The sequence below is a fragment of the Teleopsis dalmanni genome, chromosome 2 (assembly GCF_002237135.1).
Source record: "Teleopsis dalmanni isolate 2A chromosome 2, ASM223713v2, whole genome shotgun sequence".
Taxonomy (NCBI): Eukaryota; Metazoa; Arthropoda; class Insecta; order Diptera; family Diopsidae; genus Teleopsis; species Teleopsis dalmanni.
In genome coordinates, this window is record NC_051847.1 from 29,805,568 (window position 1) to 29,813,497 (window position 7,930).

The window sequence follows — 7,930 nt, forward strand, 5'->3', positions numbered from 1 at the left end:
CATTAATCAAAATAATTTACAATTAATCAAAACGGCGCGGTGCGTTGTCATTGTCGAAAAATAGATAAAACTCATTTAAAAAGAAAACAATAAATAAATGAAAAATAAATGAAAAATTTTCGACTACTTCTTTCTGAAGTTCAGATGGAAGTTCAGATACAAGCTCAGATACAAGCCCAGATACAAGCTCAGATGGAAGTTTAGATTGATGTATGACATAAAACTAAAAAGCGTTAAAACAGCAGCGCAAATGAAAATGAAATTATTTTCAAAATTGTACCTAAAATAAAAGAAAGGTCAAAAAAAGTGAAAAATAAACAAAACTAGATGAGAAAAAAAGAATTGTGAACCACCGGAATTTAGGCATCGAAAAGTACTACAAATTAGAAAAGCAAAATGCCAAAATTAAAACAAATAAAAACACTTTTTGAAAAAAGTCAATAAAAATCTTGAGAAAAAAAAAATCTTTTAAGAAATGCTAAAAACGAAAGTAAAACTGGTGCCGCCAAAGATCTACCACAACTCGTTTCGGCACACACGTTCACGCTAAACGCAGAGCTGCAACCATGACGTTTCAGCCAGCCGTAGTTGGAGCTTCACGGCAGCATCAGTTTTATGGGCAGCACAAGTGCTTGGTCACGAGTGGCATGGCTAAAGTTTGGAAGCAAATATAAATTAACCAACAAAAAACAAAAACAAAAACAAAAACAACAACAAAAAAAAATAATGAACATCTTTAAAATGAAAACAGAGTTTATTAAGTCGAAGATAAAAACTTTGGTGCTGGTCAGTTTGCAAGCAGAAGTCGTCTCTTCATTTGGCTTCCACCGGTACAACTAGATTTGGAAGATACTCGCTCGTACATAATTTTCGATGGTTTACCCACATTCGGCGTATTACCGTTTTTATGACTTTTCGATTTTTCTGTTTTAAATAAGCACTTGAGCTTTGGATCTGCGCTTATGAGTTTGTTTTATGCAGTCGTGGTGCTGATGACGATGATGAGATAATGGTAGCTTACAAAAAAAGCAAAAAGCTATGAATTTAAATATGAAACTGGCGGATACACGAGATGTGCGAAGAAAAGTAAAAGTGGTTGAACTGGTGAAAGAATGCCAGAGACTCTTTCGTTCAATATACAATATTTTTTTCTTCTTTCTGGTTTTTATTTATTTGTTTTCATTGATTATTTTCATTTTACGATTTCATTAATTGCTATTCTGTGAAAAAATCTCTACTTTGTGATTTTCATGATTATATGCGTTATTATGTAAGCTTGATAATTAATACACACACCTAAACCATTTAATGAGAATTTAAATCGACAAATTTTTGAGTGAAATTATTTATTACTACAAATATTAGATAAAGACACTTAAGGAGTTGTTGACTTCTGAAGGTCATAGACAGAAAATCAATGATATTAAATAATATATATAAACGAATTTAATAAAAACTGCAAAAATATAGCATGAGTGGGCTATGATCGCCACAGCTTTAAGATAGTTTCATATCGGATAATGCATAAGTCATCCTAAAAGGATCATGTGGTTCACATAGGATCAATATTGTCGAAGTGTGTCGGCGAATTAACTTAAAAGTCTGTCTTCTTCGTCTTCTTAGTATCGCTTTCCCCTAGTGGGGGATAGGGCACTCTGTTAGGTGCTTCTCTGCATATATCGTTTCATGCGTAGTGCGCTTTTGTCATTTTTCTTTCAATTGTCCTTCTCCAAGTTGTGCTGCCTTGTGGGTTCCATGTCAAAGATTGTCGTGGAGTGTATTTATTTGGTTGTCGGATAGTATGCCCTATCCAATTCCCTTTACGCATTTTTATTTCGGTTAGAGCAGTTTTGTTTGGAGCAAAAGGTCTGCATTTGAAATGCGGTTAGGCCACCATATTTCTAGGATTTTCTACAGGCATTTATTTAAGATACAAACATTTATAAATAAATGCCTGCGAAAAAGCTGATAGTTACCCTAAAATATCTACCTACATTGTCAACTTACAACCTGAGTAACTTGGGTAACCTGAAGAGCTAACAAGAAGAAGCGTTTATGGGGTATTGATATAATCGATTCGAAGGTTTACTGTGTTTTAGCATCTATACGCCTTTCTAAGCGTGACTACATATAGAAGGGAGAAGATATGGAGATACTATACTAAACAGAAGCATTTCTGTAGTCAGTTTCTTTTTATTTTAAATACAAAGTAAAATCACCATCAATTGAGAGTGATGAGGTAACTAATCCATGCGGGTCTCTAGATCAATGTAAATCTGGAGATAGTTTAAAGTGAATCCACTTTGTTTGAATCAACTATAGGGTTTACTGAAGTTTAAATATCTATATGAAAACAAAGTCACACTAGAAGGTATGACGGTATATAATATTCTACATCTACAGCGAATGATAAAAATGGTTTCAGTTTTGTTAGTTTGATATAAACAATTTAAGGTTTCCATGTTCAAACATTAAGAAAGTCTAACTAAAAAGATAAAGGGGGACGATGTAAGTTAGGTAAGTTATAGAGGTGAAGCGATTTGATAATCAACCCATGTGGATCTCTAGACACAGTTACTGAGTGAAACACTGTTTTAATGAAGCAATTTAGGGGTTTACTGAAATTTAGACGCAGCCTAAACACTATAAAAGTCTGAACAAAAGTGGGAAGGATGGAGTTGCTTTAAGAAATAGCGAGTTATATAGGAACCAATCCATATTAGTCCAGGTGGAACCGATACTAGTCCATATACGGCAATAAATGGGCGTTAAGGAGATTCGAGTAAAACAGCGTTAACATAATTCAAGAAGTTGTTGAGTCTTTATAAGAAGTTGTAGGAGTGTTAGAGATATGGTTATATATGGATAGTTGTTTAGCAATCTATAAAATTATCAAGATCACAACCAATGGAAAAAGCAAGAGAGAGGTTTAGTAGTAAATGCAGCATTATTTAAAAAGTTTCTTTAATCATCTATAAATGTAGAATGCTCAGTAAAAAGAGAATGTTGTATAAAGGGATCTAATAGGTTTATACTATTAAGTTACGTGCACATTATAGTACTTTACTTATACTTTCTAGCCATTAATGTCCTTTAGCTAAATGTGCTTAAAAAAGGTTATTTTCGTAGCTTGAACATTGTTGTACATTGTTGTAGTTATATCATTTTGACACATGATTTTATATCATTTTGACACATGATTTTATATCATTTTGAAGTTAATTACATTCCGAGGTATATAAATTTTTAACATTTGTTACTTATTTGCTATATAACCCATATAGACTTGCGGTTATAATGGGTCATTGCTTTCAATTTATATTTTGTTTTGGAAAAGCTTGCTTTTAAGCCAACTTCAGCAGTAAAGTCTTCGAGCTGCTTTAAGACTTGGTTTTCATATAGTTTCAATTTTAATTTTAATACGTACTCAAGTAGATTTAATTAAATCCATCAAATCAAATAAACAATAAGTAAAGTGCTTTGATTCGATTTAAAATAAAGATTAGGTGCAGGTTTTGAGTTTTTATTAAGGGAGCAATGCCTGATATGAATTACTACAGTGCATAAATCAACTTAAATAAATGAAAAATATAATTAAAAAGTTTAGTATGAAGAAATGCATACAATTAAATTTAAATACAATTTCCAATTAAATCAAAATATAGTTTAGTTTACTATTCAATATTATTTATCTTGAATTTGTGGAATTTACGTCAATAGTAAAAGTCTTAAGTTATATTTAGCGAGTCACTAATATTTAAAAAAGATAATTAAATTAAGAAAGTTGTATTTTAAACTTAAACTTATTTGAAAAAAAAATTAAGTCAAAATACCTGAGGCGTTAAAATATAATTTTCTTTTGAGTCATTTAAATAGGAAACAGCAAGTGAAATCTTTTTAAAAGAATTTGCATTACATATCAAAAATATTCAACTTGAATGTGCTAGAAATTATCTATGATAAATAGTTTTTTCACTACTCATATGCGTAAGTGGAGACAGAATCCGTCGAGAGTGATATGGTAATAAATTGCGAGGATAGCGTTAAATATCTCGGTATCATGTTGGACAAACGATTCACATGGCTTAAACATGTACAACTGAAAACAATTAGCTGTGCCAAAATTCTTCATTACCTCCAACCGCTATTTAGAAATGAAAATCTCAATGCTAAGAACAGGAAACTGATATATAACAAAATAAATTATCCGTCACTTCTATATGGTTGTGTAGCGTTTAGCAAAGCTTTAAACACTACTATCCACCAGCTAGAAATTGCACAAAGCCAGGCTTTGAGAAGATTTTTCAAAGTACCATGGACTTTGGTCCCTGAGGACAAATAACATCCTCAGGGACCTCAAGATTGATCCCATCAAAAAATACATAAAAGATAGAGCCCTGAAATTATTTGCGAAAACTGACAGACTTACCAACACCGCGTTATCAAATCTCAGAATGATTACAGGCTCCTCGGGAGGTATGCAGATCTGAGGTCAATTATTGCTTAGTCTGATGAAGTGATAAACAATCATCCAGTCAAGGCGTAAAGAGGGGTTTTAAAAATACCTCCAGTTAAGAAAGAGCAAAAGTGCTCAAGCGCACTGGCTCAAATAGCTTCAACATAATAATATGTGATATATTACATATATATTTCATTTAACCAAAAATGAAAATGACGTAAGTCGGAATTTGTTATATTAAGTTTGGAGAAGTGAAATAACATCTACAAGTAACTTCGTCTGTAATTAAAATCGATGTTTCGTAAAATTAGTTTTATAATTTATTTTATTTTTTTTTAATTAAAATGTTTTGTAGGAAATAGGTTTCGTATTATTCAAAGAGAGATGAGCTGCTCTGTAATATATTTTTTTAAATTGATTTCCAAGTTTGTGACACAATACAAGTAAACAAATATTCATTAAATTTTAAATGGAAATTTCTTTATGGGTTTTTTTTAAGTATTAATTAGCCTGAGACTATTTAATCAGAATAAATAGTAGAGCCGAAAAATTTTAATTTACGGTAATAAATAAACATTTAAAGTAAATCTTTTATGATCTCTAAAACCTATGGATGGGAAAATAGGGTATTAAGAATTATCTTCAACCGCGAAAAGCTAAAAGTCATTAATGAAAGTATTCAGATTAAGTATTAATCCTTTTGCAATGCATTTTAAGACTATTGTCTGTTGTAAGATGGAAATAAATTGGACAATCAATGGAATTAGTTATTTGTAGATAATACTAAGCTTTTAACATTTACTATTTTTAAAGTAATTTTAATCACATGGTTTAAATTTTACAATTTAATGCATGAAAACTTTATATATTCTTTTCAGTTCTCTTAAGTTTGCTCATTAATTGTTATTGTATAATTAATTAGTTTGAATTGCTTTCCAAGTAATTAATTAAAATTATTTTATGTAAAAACAACAAGCTTCTGATGCAAGCTTCAAATAGCCTGATTCATGGTATTTGTAAGACATATCGTAATAATATGATATTTTGGTCATATATATAATAATAATGAAGTAAGAAAATAAATTGTGTAAACAATTTTAAATATATAATAATATGTATATATGTAATTATGATATGTATATATGTAGTTGTAATATATGTATATATGTATGTAATGTAAAAAAATAATTGAATTTACTAATTAATTAGCAGTTATCGTAACTTGAACATATCTCATATTATAGCTGATGTATAATTGCTAGACTTCTTATTATCTATGGTAGACTTGTTATTTAGACTTCTGTACTTTAATTATGCTTTTTATAGTCAATTATATTAATTATTCTTTAAAATCAATTAGTGCTGAACTCGTTGGCATTTTTACAACTTTTATTTTAATTACAAGTATTAGGTTTAAGATTGGCTTATAGTTTAGACTTCAAATCTATACTTTACATAATTACTGGAAGTAATTTTAATAAATGTGACACTAGTATAGATTTTTTAGAATACAATTATGAAAATGGGAAATAATATATTATAAATGAATATTAATTTTTCCAATATATATATTATATTTCAGTAAAAGAGATAGTACACTGTGACCTAAAAGATCTGTTGTGCCGCTTAGTCGGATTAGAGTGTTTCTTTAAGTCCGATTTCTTTAATAAAAGACAGAGCCTATCTTTCCTAGATTTGAGTCAATATGTTCCATAAATACCCTCATAGGTGTTTCTTTCGCTTGTGCATCAGTACCGGGCATTCCCCTAGCACATGGTAAGCGGTTTCTTTCTATTCGCTGCGGTATCTGTAGTCTGAGTTGGATTTAAATTGACAAAAATTTTGAATTTCTTTATTACTACAAATATTAGATAAAGACGCTTAAGGAGTTATTGACTCCTGAAGTTTGATTGGATTCCTAAGTTTGTTAGGTGATTATTCAAACTACAATGACCGGTTAGTATTCCTTTAATAATTCTTAGGTTATTCTTTGTTAGTTCTATGCAATGCTTGAAGCATTTTAGGTTGTAAGTCCCTAAAAGCATTTTAGTTTGCGATAGTCTTTGTGTTTCTATCCAATAAAGTTCTCTTTCATTTTCTTCTGTACCGTTCATAAGAAGGGATAGAGTTCCTTTATCTAGACAACAGAAAGATTCTGGGCCTAAATATTTACAATAGAAATAAAAAACAAAATAAAAATCTAATCTATATATAATAATCTAAAATAGCAGCAATGAAAATAAACTAAAAAATTACACATTAGAAATATTGTACTTTGTAGTATGTAATTTTATTTAATTATAACCTATAGTAATCAAAAGCTAATTTATTTAAAAAAAGTTGTATGTATGTTTTTGAAGTTCAGTAACTGAATAATATAGGTTTTTTATAAGTAAGTGTTCAAAAGTACACTAAACATAAAAAATCGAGTTAGTTTTAACTCATCCATTATCGTGTTCACTACATCACAATAGAAATAATGGTTTGTATGTTGAAATTTAAATCTACCGTTAAAGTTTGACAAGATTCAATTTTTGATATTTGTAGTCCAAATATCAAATATGTACATTTAAATCTATGCAATTCAATAGATGCTACTAAAGACTCCCGGAATGTCATATATGGAGAATTAAACTAATAAGTACTTCTAATGACCACTGATGATGGATATTATTTGGTAATATTCGGAATGTTATTTACGCACAATTAAGCATATAGATGCTTCTAAAAACCACTTCGGAATAACATATATGGACAATTAGTTCAATAGATAACCACTGTTGATAGATATTTGGAAGCATTTAGAACTGCACATCCGCACGAAAGACATATTAAGAGACCTTAGATTAGATCCGGTCAAAAAAAGACATAAGGGACAGAGCTCTGAAACTATATGCGAAAACCGACAGGCTATCCTATTTAGCACTATCTAATTTCAGAGTAATCACAAACCGCACGGGGCGATACGCCGATTTTAGTTCAATCATTTAATAATCACGAAGTTTATGAGGAATACTCAAATTAGTCAGTGAGATGGGTGGGACTCTGCAGAAACCCCCCAGCCATCATAGAATAAAAGTGCACAGATACACTAATTCGGAAAAGGCGGCTCAACATAAGAACTGCTGTTTGGTCAACCTATGAATACATATGATTAAAAGTCAGAAGTTTTCTCAGAACTTCTATATAGTAAAAAGTAATCAGTTCCCTTTAAAGAATCACTCAATTGTCTATTGTGTAATAATTGAGTGCATCACATTCATCACAACTATTAGTTAATCTAACCAGTTATAGATAAAAATTCGTAATTACGAATCTGCATATCCTATAACTGACGAGATACAGAAATGAAGATGATGTAACATCAAAACTCATTTGAAATGACTGGACTTAAATTGACCAAAACTACCGACAAGGTCGTTGCATAAACCAAACAAACATAAAATGCTCTAAATTGTTAAGTTTATTGTT

At 30.3% G+C, this 7,930-nt stretch overlaps 1 protein-coding gene and 1 pseudogene across 1 annotated transcript in view; both read left to right on the plus strand.

The window, feature by feature from the left end:
• The window catches only part of LOC119674213 (probable cytochrome P450 6a13), a 17,533-nt gene that overhangs the window by 1,031 nt on the left and 8,572 nt on the right, over positions 1–7,930 (plus strand). The window lies entirely within an intron of this gene.
• Positions 2,152–2,270, plus strand: LOC119686575 (annotated as a pseudogene).